The sequence below is a fragment of the Haematobia irritans genome, chromosome 1 (genome assembly GCF_050003625.1).
Source record: "Haematobia irritans isolate KBUSLIRL chromosome 1, ASM5000362v1, whole genome shotgun sequence".
NCBI classification, from domain to species: domain Eukaryota; kingdom Metazoa; phylum Arthropoda; class Insecta; order Diptera; family Muscidae; genus Haematobia; species Haematobia irritans.
The window spans coordinates 86,860,752-86,872,395 of record NC_134397.1 but is presented as its reverse complement, the minus strand read 5'-3'; the positions used below and the strand labels follow the sequence as shown (position 1 = coordinate 86,872,395).

At 28.4% G+C, this 11,644-nt stretch overlaps 1 long non-coding RNA gene across 1 annotated transcript; it reads right to left on the bottom strand.

Moving 5' to 3' along the window:
- Positions 1-7,025: 7,025 nt before the first annotated feature.
- Positions 7,026-7,496, bottom strand: LOC142239850 (uncharacterized). Its single transcript, XR_012723124.1, has 2 exons — positions 7,341-7,496; positions 7,026-7,278 (listed from the first exon to the last, which is right to left on the bottom strand). It is a non-coding gene; the product is annotated as an uncharacterized LOC142239850 (long non-coding RNA).
- Between the last annotated feature and the right edge of the window lie 4,148 nt (positions 7,497-11,644).

Below are 11,644 nucleotides of genomic sequence, written 5' to 3'. Positions count from 1 at the left end.
CGGAAGGTTCAAGTGCGGTTCACGCTGGGTTTAACCTTTTGAGGAAGGTTCAAATGTGGTTCACTTTGGGTTTAGTGAACTTCCCGAATTTAGTCTGATAATTGGTTGATAGTTTTGCTGCAAGTAGGTGATGCTGATGAGGAACGTAGTAATTCCGAAACAACAGTACATCCAACCATCTTCCAGTCTATAGGGCTTTGCCCAAATAAATTTGACAAACATTCTTTTCCTCTGTTGGTTAAGCTACTCTTGTAGTTTAGTCAACACAATGGAAGCCGAAATCAAAACAACATTATATTATACCTCATTCACATCAGGCTCGAAATCTACGGCAGGTCTACCATATATTGCGAGGCTAATAATCATAACTGCAGAATTTGATATACACACATTGATGCAATAAAATAAAGGAAATCATATTACAAATATAAAAGTATATATCTTTTTTATGTTTCCTAAACTCATATAATTTAAGTTGTTAATATTTGCGTTGATCGTTTCCATCTTAATTATTGCATTCTATTGGGGCTGATTGCTTCTAGCATATTAAATTCTATAAAAATTAAATAAAATTAAGGTCTGTATTCTCATTATCGTTTTCTTTAATGGTTCCATTAAAAAAGAAATTGAAAAAGTATCAATATTTGTTTGAAATATTCAATTTATAATAAAATTTTTCAAATAAATTATAATTCTGTTTTTACAAATTTAGTTTTGGTTTTAGCGGCTACTATAAGTGATATATTCCCATATACATATAAGTGATATATTCCCATATACATGAATTTGAATCTGAATCGATTTAGACAAAATTGTATATACTATGGAAAATCTCTGTACTTAAAATTTAAATCTAACGTTATGGGACGTAACACAAATTTAGCAAAATATAAAAATGCAAGGAAAATCCAAAGTCGGGCGGGCGGATTATAATATACTCTGCACAACTTTGTATTTAGATCTACATTTTGATAAAATCAGACTTCTACAAAATCTTGTCCAATATTTGGGAAATATTCATAATTTTTTATATAGGGGAATTTGAGTCATTTTTACAAGTTTTCGACTATATAAAAAAAACTTTGACAATTTTTTTTATAGAAATAAAATGTTGAAAAAATTAATTAAATAGAAATTTTACAAAAATGTTTGTGTAGTAAATAAAAGTTTGCAAAAATTTCTATAGAAACAAAATTTTAATTAAATTCTCTATATAAATAAATGTTTGACAAAATTTTCTATATAAATAACATTTTTACCAAATTTTCTATAAAAAAAACTATAGTAATAAAATTTTGCAAAATTTTCTATAGAAACAAAATTTTGAGAAAATTTTCTGTAGAAATAAAACGTAGACCAAATTTTCTATAAAAAATCTATAGCAATAAAATTTGAACAAAGTTTTCTATAGGAATAAAATTTTTATGGAAATAAAATTTTGAAAAAAAAAAACAAAATTTTGCAAAATATTCTATAGAAATATTTTTTTATTTTGTATAGAAATAAATTTTGATTTAATTTTCTATAGAAAAAAATATTTCTATAGTAATAATATTTCCAATAATTTTTTATAGAAATTACATTTTGACAAAACATTCTATATAAATACAATAGTGACAAAATTTTTTATAAAAAAACAGCTTTGACAATTTTTCTGTCATATGTGTGCAGGTATATGGCCTTAAAATAAAATTAAAAACAATAAATTCGATTGTTCGAATTATTTCAAATAAATTGATATGGGCATTAAAATGGATCGATCGATTAAGGTCTGTATTCTCATTATCGTTTTCTTTAATGGTTCCATTAAAAAAGAAATTGAAAAAGTATCAATATTTGTTTGAAATATTCAATTTATAATAAAATTTTTCAAATAAATTATAATTCTGCTTTTACAAATTTAGTTTTGGTTTTAGCGGCTACTATAAGTGATATATTCCCATATACATATAAGTGATATATTCCCATATACATGAATTTGAATCTGAATCGATTTAGACAAAATTGTATATACTATGGAAAATCTCTGTACTTAAAATTTAAATCTAACGTTATGGGACGTAACACAATTTTAGCAAAATATAAAAATGCAAGGAAAATCCAAAGTCCGGCGGGCGGATTATAATATACTCTGCACAACTTTGTATTTAGATCTACATTTTGATAAAATCAGACTTCTACAAAATCTTGTCCAATATTTGGGAAATATTCATAATTTTTTATATAGGAGAATTTGAGTCATTTTTACAAGTTTTCGACTATATAAAAAAAACTTTGACAATTTTTTTTATAGAAATAAAATGTTGAAAAAATTAATTAAATAGAAATTTTACAAAAATGTTTGTGTAGTAAATAAAAGTTTGCAAAAATTTCTATAGAAACAAAATTTGAATTAAATTCTCTATATAAATAAATGTTTGACAAAATTTTCTATATAAATAACATTTTTACCAAATTTTCTATAAAAAAAAAACTATAGTAATAAAATTTTGCAAAATTTTCTATAGAAACAAAATTTTGAGAAAATTTTCTGTAGACCAAATTTTCTATAAAAAATCTATAGCAATAAAATTTGAACAAAGTTTTCTATAGGAATAAAATTTTTACAAAAAATTTTATGGAAGTAAAATTTTGAAAAAAAAACCAAATTTTGCAAAATATTCTATAGAAATATTTTTTTATTTTCTATAGAAATAAATTTTTATTTAATTTTCTAAAAAAAAAATATTTCTATAGTAATAATATTTCCAATAATTTTTTATAGAAATTACATTTTGACAAAACATTCTATATAAATACAATAGTGACAAAATTTTTTATAAAAAAAACAGCTTTGACAATTTTTCTGTCATATGTGTGCAGGTATATGGCCTTAAAATAAAATTAAAAACAATAAATTCGATTGTTCGAATTATTTCAAATAAATTGATATGGGCATTAAAATGGATCGATCCAGCCCATCTGCTAGTCTAACATTCTAGGAAACATACAATGATAGCCGTAATTGGAAGTTGATTTTCATTTCCAATCATACTGTACATTGATCGAATGAATAACGCATTGGAAACTGATTTGCGTAAAAACTTGTTTTGTTGCAAAAATGTGAAGTGTTTTAAAAAATTTGGTTTAGCCGGAGTCGGAGTCGAGCAAAATTTCTACGACTCCGACTCCAGCAAAATCTTCAGACTCAGACTCCACAGCCCTGTTACCAATTATGGTTTTACTTTTTGGAGTAATTTCAGTCTAATGTCAAAAATATTTCAAATTTTTGTATTTCTTCCAACTGTCCAATTTTCAAAGTTTTCTCATATTATCTTCAACACCTTTTCAAAGATTTCGTCAACATTTTGGCAAATTGGAAATAATTTATATAAAATTTGAAGACGTATTGAAGATGTGCTGTTTCAAGTCAAGTTGAAATTATCTTGAAAATTATATTTACTCTCAAACTGATAAGTTGTTACATTTGCAAAACGCTCAACCGGTGTTTATTGTGATGGGTTTACCACAGAATGAGGAAGGGAGTTTATTACTGGTAGGGTGGGTACAACACTTCTGCACATAACATATTGTCCCCACTCCATCCAACGAGCAATAAGGCGAGCAAATGCCTCCCATTTCATCTACAACTACTTGTTAGAAGTTTTTTCTTTGGCATATAGAGGAAATTTTTACTAAAAACTTAACAATTTTCATGAACTAAAGTAAAACTAATTAGCGTCTTCTTTATTTGAACCTATACATATAACCAATTATTTGTATTTGCAGTTGAAATACCTGAAAACTTGGAAAATAGAGAGTTCAAGGAACCTTTTGTCGCAATTCCCAAATTTGAGTATGGAAGGAAAAGACGAGCATCTGACTTTTTGGAGGATACGTTGCCACCGGTACAATTAGGAACAGTGGAATCTTTAGCTTCGACTAACGAAAATCCAAATTCTTCAGCTGTGACTTCATTTGACGGAGTACCGAACTATACGTATGACCGCGATTATGGAAATGGCAAACGACCACGTACTATGGACCAACAAAGAGACGACACTATATGTTTTTGCACATGTCACATTAAAGAATCCGTTACAATAAACGAACTCCGAGCGGAAATAGAAAAACTCAAAGCTAATCAGTTTGAGAGCAATTTACAAATTTCGATAATCAAGGAAGAAAATTCGAAATTAAAGGCGTTGTTGCAAAAAAAGGTCAACAGTTGGTAGATATGGTTAAAAATAGAAAAGAATTATTAAAGAAAATCTCGAAGGATGACTTTCAGTTGTCTTCCTTCAAAAAGAGAGGTATTATGCCTCATCCTAACTCAAGTCAAAATGCAGTTTCTTTTGCCCGTTTGATTGTTGGTGCAAATAAAAAGTACAGCGAAGAAGAAATTTGTGTGGCCCAAAGCATTTTTATGCAAAGCAATAAATGTTATAATATGTTGAGGAATGATTTTCCAGTAAAACTTCCACATCCATCCACATTGTTGCGCCATAGACCAATAAAATCGGTAAAGCCAGGCATAAATCCATCTGTTGTGGCTAATTTAAAAAAGGCAATAGAAAATTTCTCACCACGAGAACGTATTTGTGCCATACTTTTTGACGAAGTATGTATAAAAAAAGGCTTTAGAATACAATATTCCGGAATATATTGTTGATGGCTTTGAAGATTTTGGTCAGGGAAAACGTTCAAAAAATCTGGCTCGCAACTGCTGTTTTTTTATGGTGAAGGGAATATGCAGCAATTGGAAGTATGTGCTTAGCTATTACCCTGTCAACAAGTTATACAGCGAAACAATTGAGGACCTCCTCTTTGATAACATTAGCGTGGCTTGTGAAATTGGCCTTGATGTGAAGGCAACTATTTGTGATCAAGGATCGAATAATTGTGCAGCTCTTAAGCGTATATATCCCACCAACGACATGTGTTTCGTCCATAAAGAGAAAAAAATTTACGTTTTGTATGATTATCCCCATATTATCAAAAATATTAGAAATAACTTTATGTCAACTGGATATGAAACGAAGGATGGGCTCGTCGATTTCAAAGTTGTTGAAAAAGTTTTCAAGGTGGATGAACATAACGTAAATTTCAAGATGTGTCCAAAAAAACCTCGAAACATATTTATCCGGAATTTTGGGAAAAAATGTCGGTATCACGAGCAACACAGTTACTCAGCAACACAATGGCTTCCGCGATACAGACAGGAATAGATTCAGGCTGGTAGGATCAAACAGCGTCACCAACACAAACATTTGTAAAAACAATGAATGACATCTTCGATGAATTGAACGTGAAGTCATATTCTTCGAAAAACCCCAACAATTTGCCGATTACACGAACATCAACCGAAAAAATTGCGAGACTTAAGAAAGCAATAGAATATATAAACTCAATAAAATATCGGAATAACAAAATCATGTGCCTTGAAGGCCTAAAAACCACGATAAACAACATGATGGCATTGGAATCGGATATTTTTGAAAATTACAACGACATCGAGTTTATACTGCTTGGAAAATTGAACCAAGACGCCTTAGAGAATTTCTTTTCACAATTACGGGCATCATTGGGGAATAATTCCCACCCAACTGCTAGAGAAGTTCGATATATCACGGCAAAACTAATTTCCCTAAAAATTGTAAAACAAAATCTAGCTGTAACAAAGAACTGCGAAAATGACGAAGATTTCCAATTGGAATGGGACAATAGCATTATACCTCATTCACATTACACTTCCAAAATCCACTTTAACTAGATTTCAACTGTCATTTGCCTTATAAATAAAAGATTTCAAATCCACTTTTAGTAGATTTCGAGCATAATGTGAATGAGCTATTACTAATGAAATAGATGTTATTAAAAAAGAGACCAGCGTTCATATTGCACAAAAAATGAATGAATTGAATGATGTCCAAAATGATTTGTGCAACTACAAAATTCAAAATTATTCCCATAAATCCGAGGAGCAGACACAACGCTATTTAACGGGCTACATTATTTATAAAACAGTGGTAGCGAAGTCCAAATGCGACCGATGCCTGTCCCCAATGCAAAAAAGTTCTATTTTAAACCAATTGTCCGAACGTTTCATTATAAACAAAAATTTTAGTTCCTCGCAGCTTTATCTTGTGGCACCCGAAGACAGCTATTTTGAAATAGTGAGGTACCAATTGCAGCAATATTCAATACTTTTTAATAACTTTGCTCATTTGAATAATTTAAAAAAAGTTTTTGTAACAAACAGTTTAAACTTGGTAACGCTTAAAATTTAGAGTAACATTTACGAAGTGTTATTCCCTAGACTAATAATTACAAAAATATAACAGCCGACACTAAAACAGTAAAAAATATATTAAAATTTAAATTACCACCAATATACTGTTGTTATTATCAGACCTATTTTATAATTTCATTTATGTTTTAGGGCTTTAACCATCGGTTTAACCTTTCAATCGACTCACTCAACAGGCTCCGATTGAAGTCTTGTTGCAATTTAAAAAGTGCTCACCAGCCTTCTTTCACTAATTTTTATTAGTGAAATGAAGCAAGATTTTACGATTCACTTTCCTGCCTTCTTTCACTAATTTTTATTAGTGAAATGAAGCAAGATTTCATGATTCCCTCTCCTGCCTTCTTTCTCTAATTTTTATTAATGAAATGAAGCAAAATGCTCGAAGTATCGGCCTTAAATTCGTAAAAAAATTGAAACTAATAGTATTTAGTGTAGCATACCACACCCAGAAAAAAGTGACCCCTTCTTTAAGTTAAAATGAACTAATTGTGAAGAAAGTTGAACTTCGTATAGCGCCAAAGACATTTTTATTTTTTTGAACGATGTGATTTTCGGTGAAATTGGGTAGAATGCATTCCATATGTTAGTTAAAATTTTCCTATATTTATGTACCACTATACTACAGAATGAAAAAATTTAACTGAATTGAATTCATATATTGAACTTTTTTCGTTAATTTGGACAAATCTTACATATTTGATGTAAACCTTTTACTTCAAAATTAGAATTGCTTACCTTCGTTTTTAAATACAATTTTATTTATTTATATAGGCAATTTTTTCTTCAATAAAATACACGTTTTATTAATATATTAAATATATTTATTAAGAATCAACAGCATCGACTGGCCTTGAAATATTAGTTTATTATTCCAATATTAGTTTATTATTCCATGTAATGTCATCAACTGTAAAACGCATTTTTCCTTCTTCTTGTACCTTTCACTTTTAATAAGTTGCGAGTTTGTCCTCCTTTTACAATTTCAATACCTACAAATATAAAAAATCATAAACCAATTTTTTCACAAATGGTTAGCGTCACTGAATGTTACCTGTTATTTGGGGTTGTTATTCTGTTTTCTTTCTTTATACACCATCACGAACATAATTTTTTCACTAATTTAAAATAACAAATATTTTATATATTTTCTTTGTTATTTATTATATTATTTCACTTATTATTTTTTAACAATCCCTCCATATACCATAACAACGCGATACCAACTAAAAAACAACGCACGCGCAAACATACCGATTACATCGATGACAGTTATCGATTACAGGTAGATAAAAGAAATATAGGAAAATTTCCTATATTCTAACAAGTGTGTTTCCTTAAGTTTTGAAAGGATTGAATACTTCTTAGTACGAATGAACTAAAACATTTTTCTATGCCAAGTGTTATTCGTATGTATGATAAGCTTTCTGTAATAAAGGAAGTCAGAATTATCATTTTATAAGAAATTTTACTAAATTTGAGGAAACTTGGTTTTAGTACGGTCTTTCTTTATTTTTACGAATGCTTTGTTATCAGTGAATAAAATGTTCTTGTTCAGTAGTAAATATACCCAGCGAAGAAAACAGTATTAGTAAAATGCCATGCCTTATTATAGTTAATGAACTAGTCCTAACTGCTTTCAGTTTAGGATTTTTTTACTGAAGCAAGTAAATTTTATTATTTTAAACAAAAATTTAACTTAATGGAAATAAATTGGTTAAACTAAATTGATGAACATTTTTTCTTTTAGTTCCGAAGGCACTTTTTTCTTGGTGCAGGTATCCACACAACCATATTTACTTATTTGTTACTTTTAGCAATCAATTGGTCCTCTTTCCGCTTTGCATAGGTTTTCAGCTTAATATCAAAGTTCTAATATGTATACTAAATGGTTTTAATTTTGAGATGTTATTCAAGATTAATATTTGATCATTTATTTTAATATATGACATGTTTAATACAAAAGAACATTTTCAATTTATTAAGGCAATACAATAAACCAAATAATAGTGAGCTGCCGCTAAAATAAATCTTAAATCTAAACAGTAGATTAGAATAATACATAATGCAAAGAACACTTGTTTCGAAACATTTCATCCATGTTTTGGTAATACTTCAAAAAAATGTAAAGCTACTGGGACTTTGACATTAATTTTATACCTCTATGGAAAAGGCTATAAATATTTAAGAAAATGTTCAAACGTTATTTGTTTGCTATTTTGGAAAATATTTACTGCTTTCCATTTGTCAATACACTTTTTGCTGTTTTATACACTTTTTCTGCTGTGTCTACTAACAAATTTCTTTGGGTGTCTTATATTAATCAAAATTGAATTATTATTGTAAATACATAACACCGAAATTATTAAAACTTGTGATTATTTATGTGCAATGTAACAACGAAAAGGCTTTAGTCATATAATATAGTTTAATTTGCCTTATGGTTTTGTATTACGCAACAAGTATATTAACTAAATTGCAAAATTGATTATTTTGTAGACATATAGCAAGAATTAATTTGATTGTTACTCTTTTTTTATAAGACAATAAAGTACAATAAGAAAAAATAATATGATATAAAAAAATCTTATTTGCCTTTCTTATTTATGTGCAATGTAACAACGAAAAAGTTTTAGTCATATAATACAGTTTCATTTGCCTTATTGGTTTTGTAATACGTAACAAGTATATTAACTAAATTACAAAATGGATTATTTTGTAGACAAACAGCAAGAATTAAATTCATTGTTACTCTTGTTTTATAAGACAATAAAGTATAATAAGAAAATATAGTACGATAAAAAATCTTATTTGCCTTTTTTATTTATGAGCATTAAATTTCTCTTTATATTAAAGGTGAGTACTAAGTCGAGTTAAAATCAAAAATAAATCGGTTTGTTTTAATTTTTATTGGATGGGAATAATTCAAATCACAAAATGTTTGAAAAATGCTGTTTAACTTTCTTACTATCGTAAAAATTTATAATTTCGCTCTGCTTTTACATATTTGGTGTATATACAATTACAGATAGCATATAGAATAAAAATTTTAGTTATTTTATATGTGGGCCAACTTCAATTACTTCAAGAGATATATGAAATTCTTCTGAAAACTTGATTCTTGAGTTGTGGCCCTACGAAAATAAGCTTTATTTGGCCTCTAATATCTTTCAAAGTTTTAGAAAAATTACAAAAAAAGAGGGCGAGAAAATATCAGGTATAGTTTTTGTAAGAATGCCCATTTACTAGAGACGTACCGTAGTGGTCTTAGATAGCTATGTGAAATTGGACTTTAATTTATTTTGTCATATTTTTTTCTTCATATTGTTCAGTTGGACTAAGTGTTCGTTAAGTATGATAGCAGTTGTTATTGGTTTTTAATTAATTTTTGTCCATTTCATGCCGATTTACTTGAAATTGTGCACAGAGAATGCTATACATGTCTAATTTGATTGAAATTTGTTCAGATTTAGATATAAAGGGTGATTTGTTAAGAGCTTGATAACTTTAAAAAAAAAAAAACGCATAAAATTTGCAAAATCTCATCGGTTCTTTATTTGAAACGTTAGATTGGTCCATGACATTTACTTTTTGAAGATAATTTCATTTAAATGTTGACCGCGGCTGCGTCTTAGGTGGTCCATTCGGCAAGTCCAATTTTGGGCAACTTTTTCGAGCATTTCGGCCGGAATAGCCCGAATTTCTTCGGAAATGTTGTCTTCCAAAGCTGGAATAGTTGCTGGCTTATTTCTGTAGACTTTAGACTTGACGTAGCCCCACAAAAAATAGTCTAAAGGCGTCAAATCGCATGATCTTGGTGGCCAACTTACCGGTCCATTTCTTGAGATGAATTGTTCTCCGAAGTTTTCCCTCAAAATGGCCATAGAATCGCGAGCTGTGTGGCATGTAGCGCCATCTTGTTGAAACCACATGTCAACCAAGTTCAGTTCTTCCATTTTTGGCAACAAAAAGTTTGTTAGCATCGAACGATAGCGATCGCCATTCACCGTAACGTTGCGTCCAACAGGCGGATTATAATATACTCTGCACAACTTTGTATTTAGATCTACATTTTGATAAAATCAGACTTCTACAAAATCTTGTCCAATATTTGGGAAATATTCATAATTTTTTATATAGGAGAATTTGAGTCATTTTTACAAGTTTTCGACTATATAAAAAAAACTTTGACAATTTTTTTTATAGAAATAAAATGTTGAAAAAATTAATTAAATAGAAATTTTACAAAAATGTTTGTGTAGTAAATAAAAGTTTGCAAAAATTTCTATAGAAACAAAATTTGAATTAAATTCTCTATATAAATAAATGTTTGACAAAATTTTCTATATAAATAACATTTTTACCAAATTTTCTATAAAAAAAAACTATAGTAATAAAATTTTGCAAAATTTTCTATAGAAACAAAATTTTGAGAAAATTTTCTGTAGATCAAATTTTCTATAAAAAATCTATAGCAATAAAATTTGAACAAAGTTTTCTATAGGAATAAAATTTGTACAAAAAATTTTATGGAAGTAAAATTTTGAAAAAAAAAACAAAATTTTGCAAAATATTCTATAGAAATATTTTTTTATTTTCTATAGAAATAAATTTTTATTTAATTTTCTAAAAAAAAAATATTTCTATAGTAATAATATTTCCAATAATTTTTTATAGAAATTACATTTTGACAAAACATTCTATATAAATACAATAGTGACAAAATTTTTTATAAAAAAACAGCTTTGACAATTTTTCTGTCATATGTGTGCAGGTATATGGCCTTAAAATAAAATTAAAAACAATAAATTCGATTGTTCGAATTATTTCAAATAAATTGATATGGGCATTAAAATGGATCGATCCAGCCCATCTGGTAGTCTAAAATTCTAGGAAACATACAATGATAGCCGTAATTGGAAGTTGATTTTCATTTCCAATCATACTGTACATTGATCGAATGAATAACGCATTGGAAACTGATTTGCGTAAAAACTTGTTTTGTTGCAAAAATGTGAAGTGTTTTAAAAAATTTGGTTTAGCCGGAGTCGGAGTCGAGCAAAATTTCTACGACTCCGACTCCAGCAAAATCTTCAGACTCAGACTCCACAGCCCTGTTACCAATTATGGTTTTACTTTTTGGAGTAATTTCAGTCTAATGTCAAAAATATTTCAAATTTTTGTATTTCTTCCAACTGTCCAATTTTCAAAGTTTTCTCATATTATCTTCAACACCTTTTCAAAGATTTCGTCAACATTTTGGCAAATTGGAAATAATTTATATAAAATTTGAAGACGTATTGAAGATGTGCTGTTTCAAGTCAAGTTGAAATTATCTTGAAAATTATATTTACTCTC